The sequence below is a fragment of the Anser brachyrhynchus genome (assembly GCF_964034855.1).
Source record: "Anser brachyrhynchus genome assembly, chromosome: 4".
Taxonomy (NCBI): domain Eukaryota; kingdom Metazoa; phylum Chordata; class Aves; order Anseriformes; family Anatidae; genus Anser; species Anser brachyrhynchus.
This window is the reverse complement of record NC_137698.1, coordinates 22656679-22679423: the sequence shown is the minus strand read 5'-3', so window position 1 is coordinate 22679423 and position 22745 is coordinate 22656679. Positions and strand designations below refer to the sequence as shown.

General features: G+C 37.4%; 1 protein-coding gene across 1 annotated transcript in view; it reads left to right on the top strand.

The window, feature by feature from the left end:
- Nucleotides 1–22745, top strand: part of LOC308194612 (uncharacterized protein) — a 975354-nt gene that overhangs the window by 687846 nt on the left and 264763 nt on the right. Inside the window, exon 20 of the mRNA XM_080590727.1 lies at nucleotides 162–248. The gene's annotated coding sequence lies outside the window, so the exon portion shown is untranslated. The remainder of the gene's footprint in view (nucleotides 1–161; nucleotides 249–22745) is intronic.

The following is a 22745-nucleotide window of genomic DNA, read 5'->3' as shown; positions in this document are numbered from 1 at the left end:
ACTGAGGCATGCAGATGGTTCCCCAGGCAGTCTGCAGCAATCTGAATCACAGAACTTCTCTAACTGCTTCCCCTGAATGTACATGCTTCCAAAGGGAGAGTCAGATGCAATGAGGCTGGCAATCAAAGAGATGTACAATTCCTGTTTTTGTTCTGTTCCAGGAACTACATGTCTCCATGATAAGACCTCTTAACAATTCTGTTTGGACATTGTCACTGTGGAGCTGCCATTGTGCTAAGAAAGTCCTGGTATGAAATTCAGTTTCTATATATTTCTGAAAAGCGTACTTTCTTGTAAAATTTGTCAAAGCTCCTTTTGTTTCATTTTAACTTTTAATTATTTTACTGAATTTCAAATATTTTTTTAAAAAAATAATTTTATTTTGGTGTCCTAGCTGTAATGTGCTTCTAGGTACTTGGGGTTTTATAACCTGTCTCTTTTACTGGTCATGGCTTTTCATGTCATTTCATGTTCCTAAGTCTAGAAGTATTAATTTCCTGTGTGAGATTTTTATACAAAAGCTGTGGAGCTGAGGTATCTGCTGATGCACTGTTCGGTTATTTTGTCTGTTCTAGTTAGAAGGGAAAAAAAGGTTATTTAATCATTGTCTCACTGCTTTTTTCAACTGCTAGTGAAAAAAAAAAAAAAAGAGTAAAACAGAGGAACAAGAGAATGGGTATTAACCTACCTCAATATGTCCTGTAAAAATAAATAATGCCTACTCCTACTTTATTCTTTTAGTCTGCAAGTAACTTTCAGAATATATAAAAATAATTTACTTTCCTATAGTCATTGAGTAAAGCAAGAATGGAAAGTAGATGTTTTGGTCCTAGTAATGATCCTTGAAGGTGAAGCTGAGCTTCTTTAGCATTTTATGAGTAAGACTGCCCAGTGTCACACTGAACGCTTCCCATAGTCGGTGTAGCTGATAGCTGGCTTTTGCTTGAATTAGCATTACAACAGATTGACACACATCATCATCAAAAACATTCTCAAAGTTAGAAGGCAATGTGCAGATTATAGGGCAGGTCAAAATCGCAACTGTAACAAGCAGATAAGTTTCACATCTTGCTATTTGAAGTAAAAGGTCATTTGTTTTTTTTGTTTTTTTTTTTCAAAGAAAGGAAAAGGAATACAGTATCTGAAGAAATTTAACCCAGCTGTAGTGTAGTACTGTGCTACATGTGAATAAATTCAGGGAAAAGAAAGGAGATACTGTGCCTCTGCTTGGATACACAAAACTGCAAAATAAAATAATAAGAAAGTGATAAACACTGAAAAAGGCCAAATAATGTAGTAAAACTTTTAAGAATTAACTGCATGGAGAGAAATCATCAGTTCCATCTGTAAACATACTTTCTCAGTTTGTGTTCCCAGTACTAATCCTCTGGCATATTCTTTCTAGGATGATAGCATGATTACAGCATGCATGCTGGTTATTTTTGTTACTCTGTCATTCTTTTACCCTTTCATAACTTAAAACGTAATGAAAAGATTGTATAGTATTATGAGCAATGCCTAGCAGGTTGCAGCGGTAGACTCTGCACGTTCAGCCTTTTTTTTTGTCCTGCCAAGAACTGCCAGATTAGAAGGTACATTACCCACAGCTCCATAGGCTGATGTGAGGAATATTACCAAGAAAAATAGGTTACTGGAAGATTTCCTTGTCCTAATGATTTTTAACTTCTAGATATGTCTTTTTAGGAAATAATGGTAGTTGATAAATTTTATTTAGCACAAGGTGCTCAAAATTTGGACTAATTTTACCTGTTAGACAAAGTGATGGTCTTGCTTTCAGGACAAGAAATCACAGGGTTGTTTAAAGGCTTTTTTTTTTTCTTCAGTCTTGAGGTTTACTGGAATGGAGTATACAGTCTTCTTTTGTCAGGGTACACAGTAAATTCTTTTTAGAAAACATAGATAAATCTGTCATTATGAAATGCATAAATAGACACAAAAAGTAAAAAATAAATATATGCTTCTCAATTTATATGATCTATCTGAAATTGTATTTTTTTTGTCTAGATACAGCAAAAAGGTAATTTGTACCAGTATAAGAAATGTTTGTGATTTCCCACCTCAGAGAAAGCCAGAATCATGGCATGACTCTCCATGACTATCTATGGTTTCTGCCATGGTAGCATGCCCTGTGGTTTTGAAAGGTTAATCAGAGCAAGATGAAAGGAAGAGAACAGTGATACCACATAATATTTAACCGTTGTGTTGTCCTGAGAGAGTTTGTGGCTTAGGCAGTCTCCTTTTATATGCAAAACAAAAATGAATACAAAATTGATCTGTATTGAAACAGAAGCACTTTTTAATAGAATAAAAATTGCTTGGAAACTAACAAAACAATGCATTCTACCTAAAACAAAATACCCCTGTTTCTTTTGGAATACTTTCGACCATGGAAAGTGCAATTCACAAAAACAGCAAGGAAAAGGAAAGCGCTCTAGTATAATGTGGTTTCTTGACTGTGTTCTGATCATCAGGGTACTCACTCACATTTTCGAAAACCAATTCAATTTCATCCTCTTCCAGTTCAGAAGAGATCTGAATAGATAAGTGTTCCTTCCAGATGAGTACTCTGACTCCTGAGTTCGCTGGTGTCAGTTGCTCTTGACCTTCACCTGTTGCTTTTGTTCCGGCAGCTGAGTGAATGGGGACTGACTACAGATGAATGCCCGTGCGACTGGCCTGACATTTGTGTCACTAAATACATGCAGCTATTCTATACAAAATATAATGAAAACAAATCAACCAAACAAATAAAAAAGAACATCATCCCAAGCCTACTGTAATGTTACCAGCTAGGTATGAGCATCCACCAAAGCTGTACTGAAGTCTGACGCATGAGACAGTGTAATCTATGCACCTCCTATATTATTTGTGTATCAGGAGAATTTCCTTGGTATTATGCAGCTTGTTTACAAACCCTTGATCCTGTAGGAACAGAATACTCTAGAAACAATAGGGGAAAAATGATCCTTTTTATAAACTTCTGTGAATTTTCAAACCTTTTAGATTATATGGAAACTAAGATGCCAGTATTGTTCCCTTTAGTTTCCATTTGAACTGAGTTTGAATATATGTTAATCCAGTTATTATATGAAACTCTTCATGGAGTGGAAGTATGCAAATTTTAAACTGGGGTTTTCTTTTTTTTTTTTCGCAAAAATAATTTTTTGAGTTCCGCAATTTTGCAGTTTTCTAATGGGCTGTTCTGCAGTGACCTTCATGTTTAGAAACACACAAAATTATTACACAAGGGTTTTGGAATTTTATTTGTTGTGTCTTAGAATCTTACTACTGTCTGTGAAGCGAAGTGCCCTTAATGTCACAACATTGTTTGCAGTCTCAACAGTAATGCTCTATGACTGGTGAAAGGATTTTTTCCTTTATAAATGGATCATTTTGTTGTCATGAAATATCATTACAATAACAAACATTGTAATAAAACTAACATGCCCTTCTGCTACTGCCAGTCTTTCCCTAAAAGTATACATCACTGTGATAGAAGAATGAAAGGAAACGTGATATGATAGGTTAAGAGAACATGGATATGTAATTCATGGCTTGTTGTAGTTTTTATCTATAATTAGGCAATTTTCTTTTCTGATACAAGAGTTTTCCACTTCTATTTGCATGTGGCAAGTCAAAGACAAGGAGAGTATAACAGTTTCTCTACCTTAAAACATAACAGACGTTCTCCCAACATTATGTTAACGTAAGTAGCGTAAAGCTTTCTACAAGATCATGGAATTTCTACTTCAGTGGCACCAGAAATACTGTGATCAAGTGCTAAGAGTTCTTTGCCCTCCATTTTAAATTTGTGCCACTTCTGCCCAAGGCAGAATCAGCACGTTTGAAGTTTCAATTCACATAATAGCGAAAAGGTAGAAATATTGCAGAGCAGCTCACTGTACACTTTATGCTTAGTCAGCTGCTTTTGAACATTTTTCATTTTCCACAAATTCCCACCATATATATATACATGTATATGTATATGTCTTTTTATATTTCCATATATTTCCAGTACTTTTGCTCTTATCATGGATTAATGGCTTAAAAGACATTTTTCTATTTAAAATTTAATGAAGAATTTTGGTTCACACAATGAAAGCCTAGGAATTTATTTTTGTTATAAAACGTTGCTGAAATCATTTCTCCCTGAACAGTATTAAAACACATTCTATATATGCTTTTAATAAACATGGTGTAAAAACAGTAATTTATTATTATTCACTGTCTTTATCAATAATATCCTAGCTCCATGCAAAATATTACTTCTTTCATCAGATTTTCTTCAGTTGTGTAATAACGTTCTTGTTACTGTAATATAGTGGGTTTTTTCCCCAAATATGCTGTAATAGTTTTTACAAACACTGCAATCACTGTTTACATTCTTCTCAACTTTCTCTTCTTTTATCTAAGTTGAAACTAGTTAAACCCTTGAAAATAACAAGAGGTTCTACTCAGTAATCATGGAAAATACTGGTCTCACTTGAATTTCAATAGTCTGCATTAAGCTAAGAGGCAGAATATATACCTTCCTACTAATTCTCTGTTCAAGACTGTAATCCTCCTATTTGCAAATTATTTAAACCAGCATGGTATAATAGTAAAAAAAGACAGTATTTCTCCTCCCACAGTTATTAAGAGAAAAAATAGTGTCCAACTACAATAATTTTAAGGAGTTAATAACAAGTCTAACATGTCTTAATGTGATCTTTTCTGAAATTATTACTTTATTAAAGGGCCGAACATAACCACTTTTCCTGTTGAAAGGAGCTGTATGTTGCAGAACTGTGCATTACAATTAGCAATTCTCTAAATTAAAGAACATTTGCAAACCCCGAGGTTACTTGCTACACACATCACATGTTCGTTTCCATATTCAAAGGTACTGAGACTTTAAGGTCAGCCCCAGTCTGAAAACCAGTTTTCCTACTAGCAGCTGAGAATATACACACATGCTCTGGTCCTGTGGAGGCCAAGGAGCTGCAAGGAAGGCTCTCCTGCCTGCCTGCCTGCCCATTCACACCATGCACATGCTGGCAGAAAACAGTAGGTGCAGCTGTAGGCATTCTGTCGGCAACATGCGAGCAAGTTGCCTGGCCAGCCAGGGGAGATGCTCATGCATGCTAATTAAGGGTAGAAACACCGTTACTCTGGCTTGCTAGCTTTCCCCTCTTTGTAAACATAATAGGACTACACAAGAGAAATACTTTTATTTTACTTATATGTTGTGTTTTTTTGCTCTCCCAGTTTTCTCAGAAAGCAATTTCTCTGTCTTTTTTTTTGGTATTTGGGAAGAGGAATGCAGAGTGCACTAGGCTCTGTGGAGAGGAAGGAGAAGGAGGAGAAAAAAATTCTTGAAAGGAGGGAGGTGAGAAGGGAGATACGGAAATCTCATGGAAATCCTTAGAGCTAGGAAGAGAGTAAGGATATTGCAGCAGTAAGACAGGAGCTGGATGACCCAGCGTGGGTCACAAAGCCTGTGTATGTACTATAGTTTGGTGTTTTGTGAAAATTGTCTCTTTTAACAATACGGAGATTCTGTCTTCACGGAAACTCATTTCTGAAGAGGCGATACAGTATTTTCATCATTACTTTGGAAACGTTCCCTCTCCATTTGTGTTCTAATTGCTTCTACTAGTTGTTTGTACTGCCAAGATACTGTACTGTTCAAATCAACATGAAACTGCGAAGAAATCTGAAACTGTTCATTTGGTCTCCATTGGAAAGAAACCTTGACAGCACTGTTGCTGTACTTGATTATATAAAATCTGTGTGGTTTTTTTTTGATTGTTTGTTTTTTGTTTTGTTGTTGTTTACTATTTATACCAGTTTTATGCTCCGTTACTGTCTCTGTTTGAAAACTTGTAAATACTAAAGTATTTCCACAGACATACAGTGTACCTCTAATGAAAAACACTGTACCTCTAATGGTGAAAATAGTTCTTTCTTTTTTTTTTTTTTTTTTTTTTTTTTTTTGAATTTGCTGATTTGAATCTCCACGTGCTGTGCTGTTTGTACACCTCAAATGGCTATTTTCTGGCTAAGGTGCAGCAAAAATTTCATGAGCATAATCATACTTGAAACATGTTGTCTATGCATGGCAGGATTTTCCTAACAGCTGAGCCAGGAATATTTCTGCCATTGAAGAATCCAATTTCTTCATCCACCTTTCTCCAAAGATATCAAAGCCTTTTTTTTTTTTTTAATGTAGAATACTTTGTGTACTCCTATAGGTATGCAATTCTTAAAACCTCAGAGGTTTCTGATAAACATTCAGATAGCAATAAGCTTGCTAAATTCATTTTATAATCTCATTAATCTGTGGCCATCATTCCAGTTCAGTTTGGAGAATGGCTGAGAGTATGATCATGGTGCATTGCTTAAATATTACATTTGCTTGATTTAATGATGTGAATAACTGTATCTGTGAGGTTTTATATTTTGTACAGATGTCATGTTTGGGGAAGTTTTTATTTTGATCACAAATTCTGAGAAGTCATATTTTTTCATGTACATTCTTTCATTTAACTAAGAAAGAGCAGAAAAAATTGTAGAAATCATTTCAGTAAGCACTGTTTACCCATCTTGTGCCCAAAGTGAGTCAGAAATCTTGTAAATCACAACTGTGTATTACGCAGCTCTTACTCATTCTCTGAGTGCTGTGAATCCCATGTGTTGAATACGTGCTTATGTAGCATATATTATGCCTGGAGCACGCGTCTGCTCCATCCCAAATCCTTTTCACATCTACATTGTAGAAATATTACCCTGTCAGTCAGGCAAGAACTTTAGATAAACTTAATAGCACAGCAAATGTACATCTGCACCAACATCCATCATTTGCAACGTAAGAGAGTCCGAGCCATCTGAACGCTGTTACAAGGTTGTGCCATTTACCCTGGCAGTAAGATTGCAAAGCCAGTTCTAGACAGAAAAGAAAGGAGGTTGTTTCAAAGGAGATGTAGATTTATAGCAGTGGTCAGGGCGCACCAAACAAGTCTACACATATTCTACCATCTGGCAATGTATAGTCTGGAAGCAATGTGAAGATACTTGCAGGATTAGGGATTTTGGTCCTTGATCCAGCCACTTGGAACAGTGTGGTTTACCCAGAGATGGCTCCTTCTAATTCCTCTGTTTGCCAGACTGTTTCTGTAGCTTTCTTTCTCCTCTAAGAGCCACAAAGACAATTCTCCTTCACACCTGGTGCTAGAACAACTCTAACTAGTTAGAAAAGCAACCAATCACACAGAAGGTCCTGTCCAGCTCATACAGTATGGGCTTAAGACACACTTGGTCTGTACAGAGTCTTCGGATGATTTAGCTGCTAAATTCTCCAGCAAGTTTCTGGTGTACATATGCAACTTGCAAGTCCCAGACTAGTAATGTGTCCAAATTAAGGCAGTTTTCAAAGGGTCAAAGAAAAAATCCACTCGCACTCCCTTTCAGATTTGAATTGGCTGTTCCAGTGAATGGAAAGTTTCTGAGAACCTTGATTATATATATTGCTGCTTGATGACGAGGGAAAACTAGGCACTTTATTTTTTTTGTTTTGGGGAAGGATCTTTAACAATGGGGAAGTGCTAGTTTGTGAAAGCATTAGCCTATTTCGTCAAAAGTCATTACTGAAATGGTGGCTAGAGGAGACAGAAAGTTTTGAACTAAGGAGGACAAGAACTCAAGTTCTTGTTCAAATAAGGTAATGCCAAATAGAGTAACATATAGTTGGACCTCAAGACATGTTCTTTACCTCCAGGATATTAATGACAAGTGAGGATTCAGCAATCATGCATTTCCATTTACAGTATGTTCATCATTCTGAATGTGTTAAAGAAAGTGAAGGAAGGCAAATACTTATTAACTTTAATCGGTACTGCATGGCCAGACTCTCTTGATTTGCGGTTCTGATTGATGTGTCTATCTCCATTCCTAAAATAGTTTTATTCATTGGCCCTTCCTTGGCAATCAAATCTCAGAAAAGTCTTGCATGTCAGCAGCAAGAGTCTAGTAGAGGCTATTTCTGTGAAGTAATTACGAGATGATTTCCTTTTTTTATGATATTCTGCATCCCCTGAGTTAGTTGGCACCACAAAAATGGTTTTCATCCTGTGTACTGTGCTGTGTGCATGTAATACTCTCTAGCTTTCACCTAAAATGCAGAACAAAAATTAGAAATTTATTATGGGAAATTTCATTTGAAAATGTCAGAAGTGTATTTTAAGTATGTTGACCAACAGACAGTGGTATTGAGATATGAACAACCAAAGCAGGGATCTCTGGAATGGTTTCTTATGTTCTCAAAATTGACTAATTGGGGGTTTCTTCATTTTGAGGATTCTTGAGATACATTTAGTACTAGAATTCAAGAAAACATTAACATAGCATCTCTTGAAAATCATTGGAAGCATGATAAGAATACCAAAAACTGGCCACATCAAAACTATTTAGTTATTTTTCAGTACTTTTCTATTCTGTGTGCTTTGATTTAATTTACCTGTACTCTAACACAAGAATGCTATTTACATACTGCTGTTGATGTTACTTTTAAGAACAGTTACATCTGAGGCAACCGAAATGCATATCTTTTTGTTTTGTGTGCTGTTTTTAAGTGTACTGAATTCCTTGTAAGTGTGATGTTGGAGACTGTGGTCCTGTATTCCTCTAATATAAAGACCTGATGAGAAAGATCCCTGTAGATACTGTACATAGCCAGTCAGAAGTATATGCAGTTTATCTTAGGAAAGGTTTTGATGTCAGGGACTTCTTTGGCCCATCTGGGACTTAAATTTTTGGGAGATAAGAACATCTGAAGATTGTTACTAGATATATAGGAAATAAGTCAGGGTGTGTATATGTTATAAAATACTATTTTATTGGCATGATGGATTTTCCAATCTAGAGTATTTTATCTAAGATAGGCTTTGGAGGCAGAATTGTACCACCCACGTATTAAATCTCTTCACTACAAACAGATTCACTGCTTGCGTGTGACATACAGAGGAATTTCTCAGCACCCCACAGTTCTTGGGAGCAATACTTATATATAAGTGAAGGAGACAATTTCCACTTGCAGAAATACATGCAGCTGTAGTCACCATGTGCAGGAAGAGCAACACTAGATACAGCCAATGTCTGCTGTAGAACTGAACTGGATAAAATGGCAACCAATGGCTGCAGCCCTTTTTATATATGCCAGAGATGTTCACAGGCCGTTTGTGGAGGGCAGTAAGCTGAAAATACTCATTGGATACAAATATTCAGCACCGACATTCTCCCCATTATCTGACAATAGGAGGTTACTGAAGTTCTGTGGAGTTCAGGGCTTATTGCCTTAGAAGTTACTGCAGAGCTTCTGTAACCATATATCCCTAGGTCATTTTTGTACATTATATTGCCATCCATAGTACTAGTAATTATTACAAGAGCTCGTGCTTGCGTATGTCATGTATAAACTGTGCTGGAGGAAAGACCTTTAACAAAAAGTGGGGTAGGCTTTAAAAAAAAAAAAAAAGTGAGAGAAAGTGAGAGAGAGTATTTCAATTCAGGACATCAATTAACACTGATTTGCACTGGAATGCATTTGAAAGTACATGCAATATTCACATGCCAAATGAATTCATTAAAGACCAGTGTGATTACAGTGAATGTCAAATGAATTAATAACAATGGGACCTTTAAGTGTTACCATTAATTTCACAGTGTGTTGCTGTTTTATACTTATGGGCTCTGAAACTAAATGACACTCTACAGTTGCCCTAGTAGATTAATTGTGCATTAATAATCTATGGGTGGGCTAGCAATCTGGTGGGCACTTACATTTCATTGACACTTGGATACTGAAGATTATCTTTATTTCTAGTTTTCAGTCAGGAAAGTCATTTTGGGTTTAAAATAGGATTACAATATTTCTTGTCTATTCAGTCGAAGTTCTTAAAACAGCATTAATTTTTTTGTATTTTAGGTCCACATTCAAAGTTGAGCTTGATTAAAGGATTAAACCCTTCTTTGTTTTTTTTTGTTTGTTTGTTTGTTTGTTTTCTGTATATAGCTGTCTATCTGGGAAATATGCTAGTGATTCTGCTTGCTAGTTGACATCCCAGGCTGTTTGGGCATTTATTTCACTGACTAATACTTAGGAAATTATCTCTGCAGGTCTAACTACTTCAGTTTTCTTCTTTTTTTTTTCTTTCCCTTTTTTTTTTTTTTTTAATTATGACATTTAGATCTCTTAAGTTTAGGAGCCTACTATTGTTAGAAATGTATGCTTTTATTCAGAGCTCAGAAAGTGCATACCAGTTTATTTATTCAATGCCTTATATGTCCTGCCTTGGCAGGAGTAGAGCTCAAAATAAGTGATAGTTTAATTAAAAAGTAACCTTTTTTTCCCCCCACATATTTCTGACTAATAAATTGCATATTTTTATTCCCAAATACTGCACTTCTGTTAAAAATGTTATCTAACACACACACACACACATGTGAGTTCTTAATGTAGAGGAACTGATTTTACTGTTATTAGGCCTTTGCATTTTGAAAGAAAATTTCACTTGACAAGTTATTCTGTCCGTTTTTCCTAAATGAAACGCTAACACTGTAAGCTGTCGTAAGCAAGTAAACCAAAGTCCTGAGGAAAAGTTTGTGTGACTGAAATTTTGTCTCATTTTTCAACTTAGTCATTTCTTTCAATAAAAGATACTATCCTTCTTTACAAACTTAGCCTCTCTTAAAATTTTAGATTATCATTTCTACAATGAGACTAATACTACATAGCATTTGAATCAGGACACAATTTGTAATGCAGTTTTAAAGGCAAATGTTGTTGTGTTTGTCTGAGAGAGGTAATAAAGTGAAGATAGAGAAAATCTGATTTCCATATGGGGAAGGGAAAAAGTCTAAAAAGCAAGGCAATATAACCTGTTTTTTTCTTAGGTACTTTGTTTGTTTGTTTGTTTGTTTGTTTGTTTAAGCCACGAGAAAGTTAATTGATCTCAGGCCTATGTACAAATCAGATTTGTGCATGTACAAACTCATGCTATTGGACATCCCCATTGCACAGATGTCTAAAACTCTTTTGGATTCTCTTGTACAAAGGCAATTTGATCAGACAATAATTCAAGTTGCAAAACTGGAATGGCAATAATACTTGACTGAGAGCTGCCTCCTTTTCACATGGCATTTGGTCTCTTTATTAAAGGTACATTTGTAAACAAGCCAGTCTGTGCTAGAAGTGACTTAAAAAAAAGTATCTAGCATGAGAAGTAATCTTCGTGAAAATTTATGATAACTGATCAATTGACTAATAAAGCCACTCATAAAATACCTGTATGTAGCATAAGTCATTAATCAAATTTGCTAATTGCCTTGGCATTGCATTTCTTTCTACCTCAGTTTTGTAGGACCAGACTCTAGCTTAGGTTATAGACACATATAAACATAGAGTTACTCCATTTATGTCTAACTGGATATTGATAAATGATTCATCAGTCACATATTTTGAATTTCATCCATTAGGTGCTTTTTTCACATCAAGTGTCCCATGACACTTCCATGCTTAAAGCAAAGATAGTAAATCACTTAAGAGTATCTTGAAGTTAAATTTTGAAAAAATATTGTAATTCTGAAGCTCCATCTAAACCTAGAAATGTTTTGCCCATGAAACACACGGCTCTTACTGAGAAATGTTCTGAGTGTGTTCTGGGATATTCTAAGTAACGGTGAGGAGGTGCTGCCAGTTTCTGATATTATCACCCAGAATATAACATTTGCACATGCATAGACACACATGGAGAGCTTGGATTACGTGTTCTGAGACTGCATATGTGGGTGTGGATAAATGAAGCCATATCATCAGTCAAAACTTTGCACATTTGAGACAATCTATATATTGTGATTTACACCGTGTAATTAAAATGTTTATTACATAATACTGGTAAATCACAGATGAAAAAATAAAGTCATATTTTTGCACTTGCTGTAATCAAATATATATTCACAAATTCCCCTTTCCTCACCTGCTGGTAGCTTTTATGGCCCTACATACTTACATTTGTGTTTGATTTAACCAATGGGGATTGCCACTTGTTAAAGTTATTTCTAGCAAATGCCAGTATCAAAAAATGCATTTTGATTTCCATGTTTTCCTGTGTGTGCATGTAAGTTTATATAAGAATTGCAAGAATTTAGATTTACACATGAACTCTAATTTTACTATAAATTTTGTGAACATGGATATATATCTTTAGTGAAGGAATAGCAGTAGTGTTTGTCCTTCGCTCCCCCTCTGCACAAGCTGGGGAGTGAGATGGGAGGTCCCAGACCAGGCAGGAGCAGTGCCCCCTCACAGCCTTGTAGTCTGAAATGCAGCTGGTCGCTAATGCTCACATCACCCCTCAGAAGCAGCATTGCTGTCAGCAGGGTTGCCACATCCCTGTGTAGCCTCAGGGAAGAGATCTTATTTCCTCCAGAAGCCATATCTCCTGTTCCCTTGCCCAGCGTAAGGGAACTTGTCCTTACCTCCCTCTGCTTCAGCAGCATTCCTTGAACTGTTTCGTTATGGAAAGAAATATATCAGGCAAGATTTTTAGGCTGCAGTAAACTGACTGGTTTTATTGGACTCAGTTTTAAAATAGTCAACACAGAGAATTAAAAGTACTGTATTTTAACCATTCATATTACATCTATGAAGTATGAAACAGGCTGAAAAAACATTCCTCAAAAAAAACCAACCCTATCTTAGAGGGGTTGAACAAGGAATACTGACATTTTGACATATGTTATTTCAAGAAATCTGGGCATTCAAAACTGACACTGAGAGCCTCAGGTGGTGGTTTTGTTTGTATAACTTATCATTGTAGAATTTCATTGAAAACCCTTCTTTTTTAACAACTCTGATATTACTCCAAAGCTATCCATTCATAATATAGTTGAGCATCAACAGTTCTCTCTTAGAAGTTGAGTGGAAGCAATAAAAGCCTTTATTAATCTTATTATTAAATATAGTATCTGCTACAAGAGTTTCCTTGATGAATTACAGCTGTATTCATACTGCCTCCGGCCTAATTTCATTGTGGCAGAGAGATGGATTTCACTTTACTTGGGAAAGCTCCTCCGTCTTGGTAGAGGAATCTGAAAGTCCTGTTTTTGGGCTCTCGGTATGGGATTTCATGTACCCATTAAATAAAAATGGGCTTACCCTTGCCACAGAGATGCAGAACAATGTTTTAATGTGAAGGGGTTGGGGAAATGAGCTTTTCTCATTTCCCATTCTATCATTTCATGCCATTTTTTTAACATTTGGATACCATCCGCCTTGAGCCTCACTGTTCATTAGCAACAGCTGTGTGCCCACACAGTCCCTGCATCACTGACAGGGTGACAGGCTCTTTGGAAACTAAATATTGTTCTATACTTCGTGAGAGTATTAGAAGCAGTGGCAACTATCTCTTCCTCTGCAGCTGAATGTAGGGGAATTCAGCCTCTACAATGGTTAAGGCAAGCAGTGCAGAAGTACATCCCCACTTTTGCACTTACAACTGAACACAGTCTTTTCTGTTTGCCTTCTGTTCTTCCTCCTCCAACAGCTCAGCTACCTCGGGCTCCCCATCCTCTTTCACTAAATAAGGACCTACCTAGTCAAATATCTGATGTAACAGTAATGAGCAAACCTAGTATCTGGCTAAGGAGTTTATTATTTGATAATTGATGTTAGCAATTTGTATTTTAAAATCTTACGAACTTGTATTATGAACTATGCATTTTAAAATCTTATGAAATCATATGTAGGAAAGTGCATCACATTACAAAAATCCATAATTTCCAATTTTTATTTGACTTTTCCTCAATATAAACATTTCCTAGAAAAATCCTAGTGAAGATAAATATATAAAACAGGAGTTCTACATAGTGTTAGAAATGCCCTGTCTTGGTTACACCCATGATATATGCAAATCTAATTTAGAAAAGTTTTCCAGGACCCACTAAACACGTCTTTATATCAGATTTATCTCTTGTGCCATCATTTCTTCTTTGGGTGTTACCAGAAACTGTCACAAATCACTAAAACTGTTGAGATTGTGCTTTTATCTTTTTTCCTTTACCGAGCTGAGCCTGTTTACCCTTCACACCTACAAAGTGTTCTGGTCTTCCTACAGTCTTAGATAACATGTTTGTATCTAGACTGGTATCCAGTCCAAATGTCGTGCCAGATTTATCGACTTAAGTGACACAGTTGCTTGCTTCTTTGGGGAAACTATCACACTGCACAGCTATAAGATTACTGTCTAGGATTTTTTTTAAGTCTTTCTTTATGGAAAGAAAAAAAAAAAAGAGTTTTGATTGTGGCTGGAAGGACTAAACACAGTAATGAGAAAGTTCAATCCTGAGTCCTAGGTAGAAGAGCTCCAACAGGTTGGTTTATCCCAACTGAGATCCCATTCGGGTGTTCTTTGCCTGCTAGAATAGGTTTGGGGATTTGCTGAAAAAGAGGAATTCTCTCACTTATCTGGAGCCTACAAGAGTCCTCATCTGTTAGCTTGTTTTGTCAGTAGCAAATGCAGCTTGCTCTCCTAACAGTAAAGAAAGGCTGGCTAGCAGTAAGAATAATGGACTGTACAAGTTTTAGCTGTATATTTTACCATTGTACAGCTAGACTCTTAACTGCATTTCTATTAATTGTTCAAGTTGTATGTTGTGGATGACAAGGCCCCCTATGAAGGAGAACAGCAGTTTATCAGTTTCATCACCTAAGCTGCATCGAAGATGCACCATACTACAACCTAGGGTCCGGGTTTCTGCATTGTCCAGACTAGGAGTATTTGACTTTTGTTTCCTATGAGAGACTGGGGGAGCATTCCAGCAAAAAATGCTGGATCAGGAGTTTGTGTGTATCCTGATCAGAGAGCTCAGAAGCACTCCAAAGTCTCCAATTTTAGACAAAGTTCTAGCTGTGAATTTGACAGAGATAGGGTTACAGTGCTATAGAGTTAGAATTCTCACCATGAGTCATAATTCCTACTGCATAAATTAAAATAATAATAATAATAATGACCAAAAGAAATCTTCTCTTGCCTTGCAGCCAAGAACATCACCAAAAAAGAGGAAGTCAGAATTTTTGCTTCTCTTTTGTCCCACATCAACTTTTCCATCTCCTCATTCCCTATAAAGCCTTCAATCAGCATAGACTGTTTGGAGTTTTCCCCTCACTGCTCCTTAACTTGGAACTGATAAATCTTCCATTGAGGTTAATGGTAAAAAAGACATAAATAGCAGCAAATTTTGGCCCAGGATATTGTGAAATGTTGATAAAATTATCTGAAACTTAGCAAAGTTCTTTTATTTTTCTTTTTTCTTAAGAGTTTCAAGAAGTTGACAAATCCCCTGTTAAAATTTCTAACTTGAGCTATACTAGATTTTTGCACGTATTAGACTACTAGATCGTAATATTGTGTATGCTTTTGTTTTAATTTAAAATAAAAACACTACTCAGTTATTGAGGGGAGGGAGCTGATTAGCATAAAATCTGCTTAAGAAAGTAGGATACCCAGAAGAGGCTTGCAGTTTTTAACCTGAAGTGATTCAGTGAAGTAGAGAAAGAGGAACCCAAACAGGCAAAACTCCCATCTCTTAGAGTCACAAGATTAGACATGTGCAGCTCTGTTAGAATCTGGATGCTCACCAGGGATCTTACTAGCTCAATGCATCAAGAAGAGATGTCTGTCAAGCTCCTTCAAACTTTGCTTTCCCAAACAACAGCCATATGCCACGACTAACAGCATAAAGCACTATGAGTCAACCCCCAACACTGTGAGATTTCAAGATGTTTATCAGTTATTTTCTTTTAATTTTCCATTAAATCTTCCCATTTCCTCAGTTTCCCAGGCAGGCCATAACAGTAGCAGAGTGCTCAGGAATGTGAGTTTAATTCTTTTGGTTTGATGGTATTTTATCATTACGGGAAGTTGAGGTCATGTTCTGATGACTCACAATGCTTTACCCCGTCTGGGAAGGCATTAAGCAGACTTGACACGGGACTCCACACTGACACGGCACATCCATGCTGCCAGTGTTGATTCCAGTATTAAAAACAGTTGCCTGCCTGCTGCAAAGCAAGTATCATCATTAAAAGGTACTTAAACAAGCTGGCTCCCTCTCTCTCTCCACTAAATGTCCTAATGATATAAGGCTAACGGTTCTTGGGATCGCTTTAAGCTGTAGGGTGGAAGTGTTTTATTCACCGCCTAGGCTGCCAGACTTCAATTCCCACAGCCATCAGCTACGCCCTCTTTCTGAGCCTGCGCGCCAGCCAATCCGCACAGAAGCAGTGCGTCAGATGGCTAAGTAAATAAATGATGGGCAGTGGGCCTGGAGCCAGAAGTACTCTCCCCGTGCACCAGTGAGAAAGGTAACAGGAGAGGAAGGCTGTGCTCTGATGCTACTACTACTAATAAAGAAGGCAAAGGCAGTAAGCTCTGCATGTTTGTCACCTAATATTACATCACAGCAGCTCATGATGTGGTGTTAAATATGTCTGAAAATCTCCTTATTTTTCTGAGCCTATTTACCAGTGCTTCCCAATGCAGATGGAACCCTTTCTTCCTGCACATATTAATTCATTTGTTATTTATGCACTTCTGATCTTTCTGACATTTTGTCCTTTGGCCTGCTACCAAGTCATTTTTTATACATGTTCTGAGAAAAGGTGGCCCTTGCCCTGCAGTGAGCCTCACAAATCCCTGACACACACATATGCATTTTTTATTGTTCTCACATGTTGCTTAACAGTCTGCATGATTCCTGCTTTACAGCACAGCAGATGGGTTCCTGCATAGCGGTGAAACAGATGAGATGTTCAAATCGATTGTTTTATCAACAATCAGTTGTAGATAAAAATCATTTTAATGAGAGAAATTAATGGTGTTTGCAAACATGATGTTAATTAAAGAACATAGCTTGGGCTTTTTTTCCTCCTTCTTTCCCCCTGCACACAATTTTTGTTACCCATGACATCTTTCATTATTGACTCATGCCCCAAAGAAAAGGCGATTAAAATCTGCTTTTGTTTGATGTAGCTTTTATTGAAGAAAGAAATAGATCTTTCTGAAGCTTCCTGGTGAGATGAAAGTCTAATTATCTCCACAAATGAAAGGAAAAGCTTTAATTAGGCCTGTGCTGAATCTGTGCACTGTGAATTTGTGCATTGTGATGGATGGAGCCCACATCTCCTCAGTGACTGCAGTTGAAATAATGAAGAAGGAGAAGAGGTAACCTGCTCCCATGATTCAGCTGGCAGAGCAGACTTGGAGGTACACCTGTGTTGTGAGAGCGTGCCCAGAGCAGCTGCCACAGGCCATGTTTCTGTGCAATGCATTCGGCTGTTTTACAGCCTCCTCCTGAGCTTTGATCTCTTTTCAGACAGCAGGGGTTCTAACAAATCAAGCTTTTCATGTTTCACTCAGTTTCACTCTCTTTTGCTTCACCATTCATACTCGAACTCCAAAGAGGACGGATAAAATATTGTCTTTTTCTGAAGCAATTAATGATCAGCAGTGGACATGACTGAAGTGGGCATTACGCCTTTCGCGAGGTATTTTGAAGTTGACTATGGAGTAATGGCTGAGAAAGAATCTGAAATCGTGTTTATGTATTTTGCTATGTAATTAATTCACTATTAGTTCTTTTAACAACCTTTGTGCATAACACTTGATCTGCCATGCACTTCTTTGCAATGCTATGTCTGCGCAGTTAGGGAAGGTGACACTCTAGGATAGTGTTAGACTGCGAATGGCCCTCAGGGAGAGATTTGAATTATGACAAATAATGCACTCTCCCAGATTTTATAACAATTCTAATCTATTTCTTACCATGTTGCATGCAGCTTACTCTGTCTTCATGTAGTCCACCTGATAGCAGGAAGGTCAAACTGCTACTTATTCACATCACTTGCAGCCAGCATATTCTTCTTTGTAAGTCATAAAGCACCTTTGACATCAAGGGCAGTCAAGGAGATTACCTCCACACCTTTCTGGACACGATAGCAGTAAAAACAGGGAAGAAGTAATTGAAGACAAAGTGAAATCAGCATGAACAATCTAATCTTTTATTCTTTCTGTCAGTATATTGTGTTGTTTAAAATGTATTGCTTTAATTGTGTACCAGTCTCTGGAATTGCAGAGCCTAGCAGTCAACTGGAAACATGCAGAAAGAGAAGGATATGGGATAAATGGGAATGCATCCTCTGTTGATTTGTTTATTTAACGAAAGGAGGCGTCTGCAAGAAAGAGCAATGCTGTCTTTCAAAACAAACATTCTGAAAAGTCTCTCTGTAGGTAGATGCACAGCATCTACAAAGCCTGCAGTTGGTGAAGGTGAATTACATCGATTCTGAGTAATTCAACAAAGTGGTATTAAGGATTTTAATTCAGTCTGTGTGAAACAAATCTCTGCATTGGAGTTCTCCTTATAACTGCAGCTTTATCTCCCGCTACTGCAAAAATTTCATACGTTAACCAGTTACTTGCAAGCTGGACACTTACTATGTATATTCTGTCATTTGTTTAGAGACCTCAGGAGTTGCTGGCACTTTCTTAGTCTGAAAAACCTAGACTTGTTCTTTCCACTCCCCTCCTGCTCTGCTCCATTTCACAGTTTCTTTGTGTACGTTTGTCTCCTTTGTTTATGCCTTTGTAAGTATCTCCCTAGTGTTAGTACCGAGTTCACAGAGCTGAAGTCAAAAACCTGCCTTATACAATATTCCAATCCTTAGGCCATCAGTACTGACATCCAAGTCTGGTGCCCTAGAATTACAGGTATGATAGGGAATGTATAAAGGTCCCAGAGCTCGATATAGGAGAAAAAAGCTGGGAGAAATGGTGTAACACTAGCACAGGTCTGAGCTAGGGGGCACAGCCAGGGGGGAAACGAGGAGGCAGTGGAATTCTTGTTAGACTGCTGTGCAGAGATGAGGAGCACATAGTAAATTAGGAACGAGCACTGCGAGAACACATCTGAATCAGACCCTCCAATTAACTGTTCTCTCTCCTTCCTTGAAGTTTGATTTCCTTTTAACCTTTTATTTTATTCTTTTGATCTCAGCATCTTTTTCTTCTTGTTCAAGCGATGAGCAGTAGTGCAATAATTTTTGTTGAGGAGGTGCTTTCATTGTCAGCCCGTTTCCAAACATAACAAGTGATGAACAAAACCTGAAAATACTCATGTATGCCATCACCCATATACGACTCTGATCAAAATTTGAGACCTGGGACAATGTCTGAGCCATGTCTGTGCCAATTCCTTATGTCTACCTACCACTCCCTTGAGGGAAATGGAAGTGCTTTCGGACAGAAAATATAACCTACACAGTCTTTCAAAGACAAAATTAAATGTTTTTATTAATTTCTATTTATTAAGCTATTTTGAAAAAGATGTTTCTGAAAGGATGGTTGAGCATTCTTAAAGCTTTTCTGGTTGGGGGTTTGAATATGGGAACAGCAGATTTGTCCCATGCCTAGAAAATACATTCACAATATTAAAAAAAAATAAAGAAAAAAAATAAAAGTAAAAAAGAAATTAAAAAGAGAGAGAGAGAGAGAGAGAGAGAGAGAGAGAGATTAATGCACTTAACCTGGTTAGCTCGTCTATTATTCTGGGTGAAGGAACCACTGCTCCAGTGCACCCATATGTGGATGTGTATAGAGAAAGAGAATTCATATAAAATACTCCATCACTGTAGTAGCCTGTCTTTGTAGAGGTGTCAGAAACAATCCAGGTAAGCACAGCACTTAGGACAGTCCTGCTGTCCCTGTAATACAAGGACAGACAAGAGGAGGTTGAAGACGCAACTTCTTTCTGCTGTTTTTCCTCTCTATGGGAGACAGCCTTGAGAGCCTTCATGATGTCTAGGCAGACAACACCCACAGCTCTCCCATCTACCGGGCCAGTCATTTTATCATAGAATCATATCGGGTTGGTCAAGCATGTTTTCCCCTTTGTGAATCCACGCTGACTACTGCTGAGCACCTTCGTGTCCTTCACATGCCTGGAAATGTCTTCCAGGATGAGCTCCTCCAGCACCTGGCCAGGGACTGAGGTGAGGCTGACTGGCCTCTAGTTCCCTGGGTCCTCCTTCTTGCCCTTCCTGAAGATAGCAGTGACATGGTCTTTCCTCCAGTCCTCAGGCACTTCTTCTAGTCTAGTCACAATGACTGATACTTCTAAAAGGACAGGGTATGTTGTGAGGGACTTTCCAACAACCTGAAGTGTCTGTGATTGTCAAAACTCCATTGAAACAAAGTGGATACTGGGCAAGTAGGAAGTGTGGCAATTTGTAGAGTCTCTGGTATAACTATAGGACCAAAAGAACTGCAAAGGAATGTACAGCTGTTTTCCTTTACTTCTCCAGCACGTTGCTGGTTTACTTACCCATACTCTGAACATTATATTACACCCAAGTTAGTATTGTGCTGGAGTTTATAAGTCTGTATTAATTTATTAATATTTTAGGACATACTAATAAAACTTCTAGATCAAGGTGGAATGCTGTGATATGCTTTCATACTGAAGGAAAGAAGTATTAAATTGAAACCGTGGAGAAAAAACAAATTCTCTGTATATATTTCTTTCAAGTTGTTGTCCCATTTATACTTTATGCACTGGCATTTTCCAGTTTGCTACATAGGTAGGCACGTAAAAGGCACCACCAAGATTTAAGATGTTGTTAAGCTAAATCTGAGCAGTAGGAAACACACCATATTGAAGTTTCTAGAGATTTTTTACTTCTGATAGTCACACTTCAAAGCACTCCTAGTTAAGGGTTTTCTAAAGAAGCAGAAGGTACCCAATCTGGAATGAAAATGACTTCTTACTGAATTCTAAATAAACACTGTAAAAGTTAACCTCACATTACCCTGTGATATTTTGCTTCTATTGTCAAAATGCTAAAACGCTTGATGTTCTACTTTGTGTAAAATTAAGCAAACTATTTTCTGTTTGTATAAAACTGCCATTACACAAGTAAGTTTGGAACCTAATAAAAAGTGAGATAGCTTTTTATTAGAGAGCCACAAAGCTCTCTTCTTACTAAATGTGTTATCTCTGTTAATAAGACAAAGCAAGAATGTAGTTTCTTCATTGCACCCTTCACAGAGTGAAAGAAAACCTTTAACCACTTGTCATTGTTTTCACAATGCTAACAGGTTTCATAGGACTTTAAATCTTGGTATTCAGAAGTTCACCAAAGTTCAGAAGTCCCAAGAATATAGGATTTGAAAACAAATTTTGAAGTTGGTCCCTGAAAGTTTCAATTTCTTTGGAAAAAAACAAAAACAAAAACATTTTCTCTCATCTCCAAAAAGCTGCCTCAGGATCTCCCATTTGTTTTTAATGTTCTCTATCTCTTTTTCCTTCAACTGCATGTTTTATCACAAATGACTTTTTGATAGGAAAGAATACCTAATCCAGAACACACCTCTCTCCCACTAGTTTCTGCATTCTTTACTGTGGATCAGATAGAACCCACATCATTCCTCATGGCACTGTGATATTACAGAGACCCATTTTCTTTCTCACAACCACCAGCTGCTGTATGAGAGCTGAATGGCTTCTCAGAATTCCTTAACCTTATGTTTCCTTATACGCAGTTCAGTTTCATGCCTGATTTCCCAGAATTTGCTTAACATTTTCAGAAGGACGTCATTCACCCACTAGTTGTAGCTGGATTTGGATTCATAGCTCTTCTGAAAAGAGAAAGTGATATGATTCTCCATACACACCAACGCATGATATTGTCAGATGATAAGTATTCTTCTCATCAAAATACGATGGAAAAACTGAGTCCTCCCATCCATCAGAAAACTCTGAACCAAATTAAGGATGAACATTCTGGATGCTCTTTCACAAAGATAAAAAATGGGACTAGCCATCTGGCACCTCTTGAGGCTCTTTAAAGACAGAGAGCTTTTGCTGGAGAAAGCATAGTTGTTTTCTGTAGTTTTCTAAGGACCTGGATTCTTTTGGGCAGGTTTTTGGTTGGTTGGTTGGTTTATTTGCTTTGTTTTAATTAGCTATAATATATCTCTGCATTTCATGCAGAATGAGTGGTTGCATTCTGAATGCCAGCAGAGGCTTACTGGAGGTTTCTACTTAACAAGACACTTGATGCCCTGTTAAGGAAGCTGCTCCTTATTGCAGGCAGGCATTCAGCAAGGGCTCAGTTGAACACGTTACCACCTTCCCAATGGCAGCTGATACATGTATGGAATAGGATCATGCGGGGATCCCTCAGCACCTGCCCTGTGTTGGGAATGGTTGTTTTCCCTTTGTATGAGGCACCACCTTTCACCTTTTCTATCCAGCAAGAACTTGTGGTGATCTCTGAGCTCATGTTATTAGTTAAGAATACAGTGGAAGTCAGTGGTTTGTTCAGGGGAACGTCACAACTAGTGGTATGTCCTTAGGAAGCTTTAAACCACTGCTGTCTGTAAGGTTTGAAACGATGTTCACACCGAAGCTGAAACAAGGCACTTGTTTGATTTCATGTTTTCTTGCAAATAAGAACATAGTTATATCTTTCTGATACGGCAAACTATATGTTGCATTTATGGACAATACTACATAGAACAAAAAATAAATGTAAGCCTGTTATTAAGTAGGTTCTGTATAAAAACACTAATAAGTGGTTCACGCTAACAAGGAACTGCTGAAGGTCATATTTGAGATATTATGCAAATTCC